Raw genomic sequence first — 12755 nt, forward strand, 5'->3', positions numbered from 1 at the left:
AAAGAAAGCATCTGTTTGTCAGGCGTCGTCCCTCCGAGAATCTACGGTACCTGTAGTGCGACCAGAGCTGTGCCCGTGGAGCTGGTGCTGGGGTGGGTTGGTGCGGCTGGCGAGGAGGAGGAGGAAGGAGGGAGGCGGCTCCGCGGAGCAGAGCAGATGTGCTGGGTCTCCGTCATCCAGAAAACGCTTCTTGCTGGCAGCGCAACACAACCCTGCAGGTCAAGGTCAAGTTGCTGGCAGCCTGCATCCCTGCGGAGCTGAGCCAAAGTGGTGTTAAAAGAGGAAAAAAAAAAAAAAAAAGAAAAAAAAAAAAAAGAAAAGAAAACCAAACACCAAACCCCCGTTTTTCCTCCACTTTTGATGGCCAGCCCTGTGCCCACTGCTGTGCTTTGCAAGCAGCGGGGACCCGGGGGGAAGGGGCGGCTGCGGGCAGGCACCGATGCTGGGCTGCTCCTGACATTTCCGCCTGCGAATGCCCAACCAATTGGCGAGGCTGGAGCAGCGACACATGAAATATGATGATTTTCTGCTGAAGAGGAGGAGGAGGAAGGAGTTGGGGGGCGGGGGGGGGGGGGGGGAAGAGGGTGGGAGGACCGCTTGCTCCCGCTGGTTTGCATGCCGGGGGCTGCGCAGAGGACTGGCCGGAGCAGAGCGCGGGGTGCGGAGCCGCAGCGCCCTGGGGATGGCCCCTTGCTCCCCGCGCCCTGACCAGGAGGATGCCATTGCCACCCAGGTGGGCCAGGCGCCGATGGCAGCAGGAGAGGCGCGAGGCTGCTGGGGGACACTGCCAGGGGGTGCCAAGGCCTGGGGACCCACAGCTTTTGGGGGGGACCCCCTGGCCGCCCCCCCCCCCCCACCCTGGGGATGGCTCCGGGGCCGCCGGCGCTTTGCGATGCTTGTTAGTGGAGGGCTGAGCTTTTTTTTTTTTTTTTTTTTTTTTTTGGGGAGGGGGCTTTTGGTTCGGTTTGCTCCAAAAACCCTAAATCCCACTCCTGGAAGAATGCTTTATAGCTGTGCCAGGGCTGCTGGGTTCAAACTTTGCAGCCTTGATCCTTAGTTTGATGGGAAGCACTTGACAGAGCTCCTCTCCGCTTGTCATTAACCCTCTCACACCTCCGCCTGGGATGGAAACTGTTAACACCTAAAAATTCAGTTGCAAGAAATTTAACCCTGATAAGGACCGGCCGTACAACTCCCTGAACTGCACCCAGCAGCTGTTCATTTTTATAATGACTATGCATTTATCCAAGAGCCGAGTGGCAAGTTTTCCGTTTATTATTATTCTCCCAAAGGAAAGGGGGGGGGTGGGGGGTGTCCTATTAAAAAATAAATAAATCGTATAATAATATTCGTCAAGAAAGGCTGCTCGTGCAAACCACACCTCCCCTTGCTCTGACTGTGCCGCCGCTGCCGCTTTATTAATTTATTTGCGCCGTGAGTGACAGTCCTCCAGAAGTGATAATTGGTGCACTGTAGCTTTAAAAGGTTAAAACCCTTTTCAAAAAGGCCTAGACTCATAGTGGGAAAAGACAAGAGAGGCTTTGGCTGGCTTTGGATCCAGAAAACAGCTGCTGATTAGAGTCTGCGTCTTCGGGCTGAATTTATTACATATTTTTCAGCAGCAGGGATTCTAGGAGGAAGCTTCCGTTTGGGTTTCTTGATCGTGGTTTATTTTTATTCAGAGGAATAACAGAGGAAGGATTTGTTCCGGCTGGAGCATGCTCACAACCTGCAAGATCTCCCATTATTAAACTGCCTAGTTTGGGCTTTAATATACATGTGGTGGTTGTTTTTTTTTTTTTTTTTTTTTTTTAATTAGCGTTATTATTATTTGGCAGCGTGCATCTCTATTTTTTTTTTTTTAAATAATTTATTTTGAAAGGAAGCTGATCTCGTAATGAGCTTTCTCCTTCCTTACTTGAAACAGGTGCTAATGAAAGAATGCAAATAGCACCGGCTGAGCCGAACATTTCATAAAGAAGGGAACAGCCACCGACCCCAAACGGTCCGGGATCTGCCTGCCGGCACCCAGCAAAGGTAGGCACCGGGGGTTGGGGGGGGGAGGGAATTTGGGTTGGGTTTTTTTTTGTTGTTGTTCTCTGCGTGTATATTTGCAGACGGTATATTTTCCTCCTCCCTCCCTCCCTCCCTTGCTGCGGGTGCACAACCGGACGGCGAGATTCCATTTTGCCTCCACGAAAGGTGTCAGGTTGCTACCGAGACGCTCGCCCACCGCACACCGAGTGTGCGCATATAGAGATAAATATATATATATATATGTGTGTGTGTGTATGTGTGTGTGTGTATGTGTGTGTGCGTGTTCCCTGGGTGGCCGTGCTGGCGCGATGGGCGAGCTCCCCGAGCCTGGGGTAACCTTAGCGGTGTCAATCAGCCCGCGGCCGCCTGTAACCCTGTCCCCGCCGCGCTCCCACCGACTTCGCTCCTGCTTAATTAGCCCCGGCTGTCGCATGAATTTATCGTCGCTTGACAGCAACTTCATTTTCTCCCAATATGCAGAGATTTTACTTATTTATTTATTTATTTATGTATTTGGCTGGTGGGAGGCGGAATGCCGTGTGTGTGTGTGAGCGATGTGCGGGATGGACGCGGGGCGGGCAGAGGGACGCGCGGCTCCGCCGGGCACCCCGGCCCCCGCCTCGGCGGAAAAATGGACGTGTTGCTCCGTGGGGAGCCCTCGTCCTCTCGGGGCGACACTGGGAGCCTCCTGTGCCCAGGCCCTGCGCCGCTTCCCATCCCGCATGCAGGTTCCCTGCGGAGTAGAAGCAGCTGTTACCTGACGCTACAGTGTGTATAAACATATTTTTTAAAAAAATAATAATAACGTGCATATTCCAACCCTCGTTTTAACAGCTAGATGCCTGCCTCTGGCTGAACCCCCCTTTGCCTGCACAAAGCCCGGGCACTGGTTTTTCTTTTTTCCGCCCTGCCTGATTTTCTTTGCGCCCACGCCGGGTGAGCGTTGGGCAGCGCTGGGATATGATCCCCAGGGGTTCATCCTTGGCTGGGAGCAGGAGTTTCTCCCCGTGCTGGCGGCGGAGGTGGGGGGAGGCAGCCCCACCTGCACCCACCCGCGGCTCTCGCTTGGGCACCCGCGTCTCTGCCCTATTTCCCCGGCCAGGGCTCGTGGCAGGGATTGCAGTGGCCTCTCCGAGGGCCAAATCCAGCCCTCACTGGTATCATCCAGCTCCTTCGGCCGTATCAACCTCCGAGGGCAAAAATTAGCCCTTTGTCTGGAAGTTTGCCTTTATATCTCAATGTCTTTAAGCATGTTTTGTGCAATGTATTTCTTTCTCTGTGTTGCACGCAAGGTTATTTGTAGGGTTTGGGTTTTTTTTTTTTGCCTGACTGCTAAGGAGAGGCTCTGCAAAAAGTTTACCCCAATTAATTGTGCAAGCTGAGGATGGGCAGCACATGAAATAAAATACTTATTTTATATAAACAACCCCTTGGGGCTTCCTAGAAAGAGAACTTGTGAATCTCTAACCTGACAGACAGAAAGTAATCAACACTGAATATGCAGTTTGATCTGGTGTGTTCCCCCCCCTCTCCCCTCTTCCCGGCTTCTGAAAGCATTCTGAAATAATTTTTATTAAGGAGTTTGATACGGGATGCATGGAGGAGAATATGTTTAAAATAAGCTTTGGAGCCAGCGATGGGGGAACACTGCCATGGATTTGGTTGGGTGCGGGGCTGCGGGCACCCAGCGTCCCCTGCCCTCCTGCTCTGCCAGAAACGGCAAATCCAAACGCTGTCGGGCGCTTGTGTCCCCCAGCCTTGTGCTTTGGGATGCAAAGAAAAAAAAAAAAAGGTATGTCCCCAAACCTGGTGCTCCCTCATGCCCAGCCAGCGATGCTCGGCTCGTGCAGGGGCTGCATGGCCCTCAGGGGACGGGACATTCTCTGTGGCTTCCGTGCCATGCCAACACAGGAGCGTGCCCAGTGCTGCACTTTGATTTGTTTTATTTATTTAATTAATTCCTTTTTGGAGATTGCCAATCCTCCCAGCTGCAACAAAACACGGGGCGGCGGGGGGGGGGTGTCGGTCTTTATTTCTTCCTCCCCTCGGCCAGCCTGCGTGCTCGGCGGGATCCCTGCGCAGCGGTGCCATGTGGGAGCTCGCTGCTCGGCACCGGTCCCCAGCTCTCGCTCTGCTCAGCCTGCTTTGGATGAGAAACCTCCCCAGAAAGCCCAACCGGGTGGTAACTAAGGAGGGGGAAGGGAAAGTGGCGTTTTTCTTATCAAATCATCTCCTGTATGGGGCATGGCCTTTTGCCCGGCTGCCTCTGGGGCTACGAAATCCTTCGTGCGCTGCCCAGTCCAAACCCTCCTCCTGGCTGCTTAAGCAGGACACCGCAGATCTTGTCTCGTGCTGCACCAGAGTGCTCCTCTGCAGGGGTGGTGGCATCTGGGTCCTGCCAGGAGTTGCTCTTCTATGAAGTCTCTGTGATACCTTGGGACCGGTGGGAGTTGCTGGCCCTGCATTCCTCTGACTTTTATCCTTGCATCACCTCCAGAGAAAGGGAAATGAAATCGTTGTTTGAGGCATCGGAGGCCGGGTCACCCAACAGTATCGTGCTTGCAAAGGATGCTCTTTGTTATTTTGTTGGAAATAGTTGTAAGACTCCTATAAATGTACACAACGTGCAGGGTCGTGGCTTTCAAATGGCTCTCCAGCATCTTGGCTGGTTTCTGGCAAAGGTTGTGGCTGACCTGTTCCATCAAGTTATGTAAATGGTGATATTTGGTGGGAAATTGAGATAGCTGTGGATGGGCCAGGAAGTTTTATAGACCCTTGGAGGAGCCCAGGTTCAGAGTGCCTCCTCCTCCCATGCACTTTAATTCCGGATTTCCACCTGGCCCTGGGCTGGTCCAGCAATTACCAGAAATCTCAGCTGTCTCTGTTCACGATGTGGAGCTGGTGAGGAAGGGATCGGTGCCAGGAGAGCAGGAACATAATATTGACCTAAACCCATCATTTTTAATTGGACCAGCTGGGAGTGAATCTTCCTGCCTCGTGCTGGTAGGAGCACAAACCACTCTAGGCTTCTTTAGGGCTAAAAATTGTCTCCTTTCTCTGTGTAAAGCTAAATATCTGCAGCTGGCTCAGTTAAGGCAGCTGTATAATATGGGTTAGTATGGATGCACCAAGGAATAGTACGTCCCAGCAGGCTGATCTATTTGACCGTTTAAAGGTGCAAATCATTATCTGAAGAGGATCTTCAAAAAGGTATAGGAAGGCTGGCTGTTGCTTACCCATATTTAACCATATTTCTGACCTTACTGTAAAAGGGATGTCAGAATTCATAGCCCAAATCTTTCTTCATTTAGTTCTTTAAAAAGCTCAGAAACTTTTATGCCAAGAATGGAAACGTAGCAGCTATGTAAGTCAAGGATTTGCTCAACTCTGATCTCAGTGGCTAACTGAGGTGGAGGGGGGGGGCGGAAAGCAGCGTGGCCTTTTTTGTTCCCATTTAACCTTTCTGCGTGTTACTTTTTCTTATGTGTGGGAAATGGGGAGGAGGGAAGGGGGAGCCATTTGGCCAAGATCACAGTATGAGTCCCTGGCAGATTGAAAATGCAAGTAATAAGTTTTGACTCTAAGCTCCAACTGCAGACAGCAGCGCTCAATATTTTTTTTGGTTTTTTTTTTTTTTTAGACTAGTATTTGCTGGGCAGCCACCAGTGCTGTAGGAAAACGCGCAGGGGAATGTATTTTACTGTATAGACAATCCCTATTGCTAGACGTGTTTTATTGCACAGATGATCCTTGCGGGGAGAAGCAGGAGCAGCCCCAGCTCCGGGGGGTGCGGGTGCCGTGGTGGCGTCCGGGCCGTTCGGAGGTGAACACCACAACTGATTGCTGTTACTGATGACTTGAATAATTTATTGAGGCACGTTGCGTGCAGGGTGACCAGCTTGGGCTCTGAGGGCCGCGTGTGAAAGCCCTCGTGGCTGAGGGACACGGGATGCTGCTGGCATCCCCTGGGAGCAGAGGGAGGGGTAGCCCCAGAAATAGCTGCTGGGACCATCCCCAAGAGGAACCCAGCTGCTGGCCCCAGCCCGGGGTCCTTCTGGATGGGTTGTTATGGCCCAGGACGCCCTAATGACCCTGACCCTAATGGTCCTGGCTGATCCGTCTCTCCCTGCAGCTGGGAGAGGAGGATCCCACAGCCCTGCTGCTCCAGGGCTGCTTGCAAACTCCCTGTATGGGAATCCCATGGGGACTTGGGACCGTCAGATGGTTTGACCCCCGCCTCGAACAGCCCAGATTTTTCAGTGCAGTGGAGAGATTGTCTCTTGCTTCCCCTCCCATGTGCCGTCTCGTCACTCTGGCAGCTCTTGATGTGGGATGCATGGGCGTCTTCGGAAGGAGCTTGGTCAATAAAACCCGGTGGAGGAGACAACCGTGGGTGGCTGGACCATCTCCTGCACCTCTGGAGGAAAGGCCCAAGGCTGCCGCTGACTCATGGCCCCGGTTTGGGGGCTGCCAGCAAAAAGAAATGGGTAAACCCTGATGTAACAAGTGATCTGCTGAAAATAAGCCACCGCAGAATTTATCATTCTGTTAAAGTACAAGTGAGAAAGGCGAGGGCTGCTCATGATGATGTCAGGGATGATCTCAGAGTCCTTCAAAATACACCTCTGCTACAAACAAAACTTCTAACCCACTTTTTTAGTTGCCTTTAGAGTTTAAGCATATTTTATATAAGCCAGTGGACGTTACTGCTAAGTGATGAATTTGAAATCAAAAGGTCTAATATGTTTGAAATAACGTTTGCAATTGGAGCTCAGGTGGCCTTTTAAATAATTGTTCATGTGCAAAAGAGCAGACTCCTGGGCTGGGCTCAGCTGTGCAAGTCTCATCCCGTCCTGCCCTGGTCCCGGTCCCTCTAACCGTGTCCATCCTGTGTCATCCGTATCTCAAAGGCATTTCCAATCCTCACCGGCCAGGTCCCCTTCATCCCTCTGTGTTTTAGTCCATGAAAACAAATTTATTGTCCCTCATCTCTCCCCTTATGGCCTTCACCTGATTCTGTGTTGGTTGTCACAGTCCTGGAGGTTGTGTTCCCATTGACCCCATTTTTCATTGCTTATAACTCATATTTTCAATTTTTTTTTTTTTTTTTTTGTGTGGTCTTGGCATCATAGTGAATTTTATGGGAGAGTGAAAATTGCTGAGCCAAACAGGTTGTCTTGTTTTTAATGACTCTTCAAGAGCAGTTTGGCCAGGTTTCTTCGGAAAACTATTTGCTGCAGAGAATGTGTTGCTCGAAATGAATTCTCCCTGCGCAGCAGGGACATCTCCAGCAAGCGAAGGCAACTTCTACCTTACTGATACTGGCATTTGATTATAACTTTGATTAATTCATTGGACAGTAATTTTATGCAGTGGAAAAAAAAAATCTGCTACCTGGCAAGTGAAGGACATGTACTGTGCACCCGTGGCAGATTGAAGGAAAATATTTAGAGTGGCTTCGTGTCTCCGAACAAGATGTGGTGCCGTGCCAAGAGAAGGCGGCTGTGTGGGTCAGACCACCCACTGCAGGGGGCGAACGTTGATCCTGGGCCAGCTTCAACAGCGAGGAGAAGGTGTGCTGGTGTGTGTGCGGCTCCGGGGCTGCAAGGTGCACGGGGGCACAGCCGGCAGAGCATGAACTGCAGCCTCTAAATGAATAAATAAGGTAATGAAAGGAAGGTATTGCTGTTATAGCCAAGGTAGTTGCTTTTTGGAGTGCTTGACAGGCTGAGAGAGTTGGGGGTGCTCAGCCTGGAGAAGAGAAGGCTCCGGGGAGACCTTAGAGACCCTCCCAGTCCCTAAAGGGGCTCCAGGAAAGCTGGGGAGGGACTCTGGAGCAGGGAGGGGAGCCGTGGGACGAGGGGGAATGGTTTCAAACTGAAAGAGGGGAGACTTAGGTGAGATCTTGTGAAGAAATTCTTTGCTGTGAGGGTGGTGAGCCCCTGGCCCAGGTTGCCCAGAGAAGCTGTGGCTGCCCCATCCCTGGAGGGGTTCAAGGCCAGGTTGGATGGGGCTTGGAGCAACCTGGGCTGGTGGGAGGTGTCCCTGCCCAGGGCGAGGGGGTGGCACTGGATGGTCTTTAAGGTCCCTTCCAATCCAAATCATTCCATCGTTCTATGACATATACCTGGTTTGTTTTATAGTGAAAGTGACAGATATGCTTCTCAGTTGGGGCAGAAAATACATTATTTTACTCCTCAATTGTGCCGGAATGGGATTTAGTTTTCTCTCGTGAAGCCATAATGACCTGGAAGCAAAAGTCCTGTTAAAAGTTGTGCTCCGAAGTTGCGTAACATATGGAATTATTCATTTTCCTCTGTCTTCTGCATACCCCGTTGTCCATGAAGTGAGGCACATGTACATGCTCTCCCAATGCCTGGGCATGGTTGATGGTTGCGTTGATGCTACACAAGGTCTCTCATGTTTCCCTGCACTACAGGCAGTTTAAGTCAAGAAAGAGTCCTTTTTTTCTGTTTTCACATAAATGTATCACCCTGTAAGGCAAAAATGTTCCTTGGCGTCAGTTCCTTCTTGGCACCTCAGCAAATGCCTGTGCTGTGGGTGTTTGTGTGGCAGGGGGTAACTGGCAGGCTATTGGGCAGAAAGGTGCTCTTGCTGTTTGTGTAGGGTCCAGCTTTGTGGGACCCTCGTCTTGGTGGAGATTTCAGGGTGCTCCGTCGTACAGAGTAGACGATAAAACCAGAAAGGAGATGCCTTTCAGTGAATTGTGCAAAGAGAGGGAACTTGGGCAGTCCAGGGTGGACAGTGCGCTTGGTTGACCGCAGGCCATGAAGGAGGAGTCTGGGCTGTGTTCATGGGGATGCCATGGGGAAGAGCTTCATGCTCTTTTAATCTCTTATTTTATACAATCTGTATTTCCATGCTCCAATTTCTACACTCCCTTGTCAACTGGCAGGGATCGATAACGTAAATAATAAGGCATGACAATAATGTAAATAACAGCAGAACTCAAAAGTGTTCTGGAAAACTTGCATGGGGAATACCGGGAAGGTAACTAAATTCCCAGAATAGCTACTTCAGTTGGACAATTTGGCTTATTGATGAATGTGGGAATGCGATGAGTTACGACAAAGCTCTGTGATTGGTACGCGTGCAGCTGGAAGGACCTATATTCCTTTTGCTGTTGAAATTTTGGGGTGCAATGGGGGCGCGTTCCCCCTTGGATAAACCAGCTCATCGGTTCTGGCGCTGCCGTGTGCTTCCCAGGGCTGCCTCCTGGTGTGGTGCTCTCGCTTATGAAGATTTTGCAAATCATATGATAACCCTCAGATAGGGAGGACTCTAAGGATGCTGTAATTACTCTGTATCCATAGTTATTCTGTGCTTCGTTTGTGGATGCTGCGTACACTTTTGAAGCACAAACCCATCCCTGAGCAGTCTGTTGTTCCTTACAGAGGAAAAGGTTGGGTAAATTGAAAAATCAAGAGGCCAATTTTCTCAGTTAACTGTACATAACAAGTTTCTGTTGCTTCTGTTGCTATTTCTGTCGGCGTTTATATGTGGTGGGTTTTTTTTCTCAGTCATTTGGATTTTGCTCAGTGTTTGCCACTGCAAAAGCTGCTCAGGGACTGATGCTCTCTGCAGAAGCATAGTCCCAAGTCCAAAATGCGTATTGAGATAAAAATCTCGATTATGAAAAAAAAATCCTTACTTGGTTCTCCATGACCGAATAACCATAAAATGAACTTGGTACCCAAGAGCAAACTGCCAAGGTGGGGGGAGAGAGAAGGCGCTTACATCAATATCACAGAAAGGTTGCAAAGTTAAGCAATCAAAAGATGGAAATAAGTGAGCGTTAGGTTGAATATGTAATCGTAACTTCCCTTTGTCTGTGTGGTGTTTATCAGATAGAATGCAATCTTGTGTTATTTACAACTTCCAATAAATAGATATTTAAGATAAGCTCGATCATGTAATTAAAGACTTTTGACACGTGGCCAGATGCTCTGCCTTTATGTTTGTGTAAATGAGAGCAGAGGGTGGCTGTGTACACCGTGCCTCTGCTCAAGTGCCTTAAAAAAAAAACCACCCAAAGGCTCTTTGTCCCACTATAACTGCATTTTCTGCATCTAGATGGCATGGAGGGATGGGACTGTCCCCTCCCTAGGGGGAGAAAAGGGAAACTGAAAATTGCAGCCACCTAAATTGCTAAAGGAGACTAGATGTGTTTTTGCAACTGTTTATAAAAGGTGTGCCCTCAAGCAGGAGAGTTGCCCAGATTTTCCAGACAATGTTTTGGGAAGGAAATTCAAGCTCCCCAAGGGACGGGCGGTGACTCCGTCCCTGCAGTTAAGCGCTGTGCTCCAGGAGTCGGGGCTGAGCTTTGCTCTGGCCTCCTCATCTCACAGGCTGGCTGGGACCGGAGCTTTGGTCTGGGGCTGAAGCCCAGGTCTGGAGCGGACCTTGCCCCAGCAGGCCTCCCATGCCCTGCGCGGTGGCACGGCCCAGCTGGGGCTGGGAGAAGCTCTTGTTGGGGTAGCAGTTGCAGAGCCCGGGGTGCAGGGTTGGAGCAGGACCCAGAGCGTGCATCTCGTGCAGAAGTGAGCTTTGGGGACTTTGGGGATGTTTTGAGCCCAGCTGGACCTGCTGGGGGGGACTTGAGGAAATAAAAGTGCTCCTTGAAGCTAAGAGTTCGGCACATCAGCAAGATGGGGCTTGAGAGCGTTCCTTACAAAAAAACTCACTCCACTTGGGTTAATTTTGTGCTGGAAAGATGCAGGTGAGTGGAACCCATCCCAGCCCCCTGGAAAAGCCTTCCCGGACTTTGCGTGTTCCAGCACCCCCTGCAATACAGAGGTATTGTTTGAGGCAACTACTTGTATGCCTCGCTGGGGTCTCGTTATTGAGTTTTTCCAGCACCACATGGGCACCTTGGACTTTATATCCCCAGAGACACCTGTGGGCTTGCAAATGGGTGTAATCCTAAGAAGACCGTGACAAGGGATACCATATTTTGGTGTCTACTTTTTCTTAACAGGATGGAGATGTTGCATCAAGGTTTTGCGTAATGTGGTATGGTACCTTTTTTCTTTTCTCTTTTTTTTTTTTTAAAGACAGAGAGAGCACTTGGTGCTTTAACGAGGGCGTGCTGCTCCCCTCAAACGTATGCCAATAGAAGTCATCTGTAAACTCAGTATTTGTAGACTCGGGATGGACTGACTGACTTTTAGTGTTGCAAAGAAAATATTTTACTCCTGTGTAGATATTTTTGCATTTGCACCATACTAACAGCCATGAAATGGTACAACTGGCTCCCAACAAACAACCCCACTTGCTTTTTGGGGAATGTTTTGTGAGCAGTCTAAACCTTTGTAAAACCTTAAAGCCGCATAAGCGGCTTAAAGCCATCTAAAGCCTTAGATCATTTTAAACAGCTTGTGCCAATATAAGGACTTAGATTATCTTAAATACCCTAAACAGATCTAAAGCTTTAGTGGAAGAATTTGGCCAGTCTCAGACTTGGTTGATTATTTGATTGATTTCACAGGTCCATTGGTGACCACGGGGTGACTCTGCCCAACCACTCCTTACTGGAAGATGCCCTGATTTTCTCTATCTTGTGATTTTTATACTTGGAATATTTGATGCTTTGACACGTGAGCACGCACTAAAATTTGAATCTGTAACCTTAACTCTGCCCTTCTGCTTAGGTTACGATCATCTGTAACTTCTGTACACGGCCCCAGGTTATTTTGGCTAAATGTGTATCTAATTTGCAGTAGAAAATGAATTCTGTTACACCAGTTGAGGATTTTCAAAGAATCATGAGTGCCCAAACTGCCCTTTGCAGTCTGGATTCTTATGAATTGCTTATATAGCTTTGAAAATCTCATCTTAAGATGTGGTAGCTTAATTAAACCTCTTCAAAAGTGTACATAAACAGAGGAATGAGTCCAGACTGTGACTTAAGTTAATTTGGACATTCTCTACTTATTGCCTGCTCCTCACTACTGCATCCTCATGGTGTTAATGTAAAGTTGGATTCTTCCTTCATTTTGCGAGGAAAAAAATCAGAAGTAATTCAGGCTCACGGAGTTAGGGGATTTGGTTTTTTTTTCTAGTTTAAATTAGATGGAGTTTCACTTCTACACCAGCCAGCCCTGAAAGGCTGAATTAGTTGCTTTCCCTTAGAGCACAGCTTTTCTGAAAGCTGAAGGAGCAGCAGCCCCCAGAATATTTTCTTTAGGAGATATGCCGATAATAACACTGCAGCAGTAAGAAGACAGCGTCAGTGAAATTTCCCACTTGTGCTCCTCAGCTGAGAAAAGTGAAATTTGTCTTTATCGGGAGTTTGTATTAAAACAGGTGGGTTTTTGTGGCGGCGCATGCAAAGCGGCGTTAACCCTAAGCTCTCTTCTCAGTTGCTGCGTGTAACGTAGTATTGGAACAGACCCAAATAAATCGGAGAGGAAAATGTGACAGTTCATAGGAAAGACTAACCCAGAGCAAACCTGGTATCTCCATTCGTCGTCCTCATGTGCAAGATCTGCTTTTCAATCTGTCTTACATATCAGTAAAACAGATGCACGCGGATCTCTGACATTACGAGGAATCAGTATTTTAGGACTTTCACGTGGAAGAATTGCGAGAAACTTTAGAAAACTAAGAAAAAGTTTCAGTTTCATTTTTAGAGACGCGGCTTTTCAAGCTCAAGTGTTAGATTGCTAACACAGGTTATTCACAGTGCAGCTGCTAAT

The 12755-nt window shown here is 49.1% G+C and overlaps 1 protein-coding gene across 5 annotated transcripts in view; it reads left to right on the forward strand.

Annotated features, from left to right (window-relative positions):
- The first annotated feature begins 617 nt into the window (after positions 1-617).
- HIVEP3 (HIVEP zinc finger 3) overlaps positions 618-12755 on the forward strand; it is a 286550-nt gene continuing 274412 nt past the window's right edge. For 4 of the 5 annotated variants that reach the window (XM_063355653.1, XM_063355650.1, XM_063355655.1 and 1 more), the window contains exons 1-2: positions 618-733; positions 1928-2037. The gene's annotated coding sequence lies outside the window, so the exon portion shown is untranslated. Of the gene's footprint in view, positions 734-1440; positions 1486-1927; positions 2038-12755 lie in introns of those variants that run through there. The other variant, XM_063355651.1, reaches the window with a different exon arrangement.

The sequence above is a fragment of the Chroicocephalus ridibundus genome, chromosome 19 (genome assembly GCF_963924245.1).
Source record: "Chroicocephalus ridibundus chromosome 19, bChrRid1.1, whole genome shotgun sequence".
In the NCBI taxonomy this organism is placed as follows: Eukaryota; Metazoa; Chordata; class Aves; order Charadriiformes; family Laridae; genus Chroicocephalus; species Chroicocephalus ridibundus.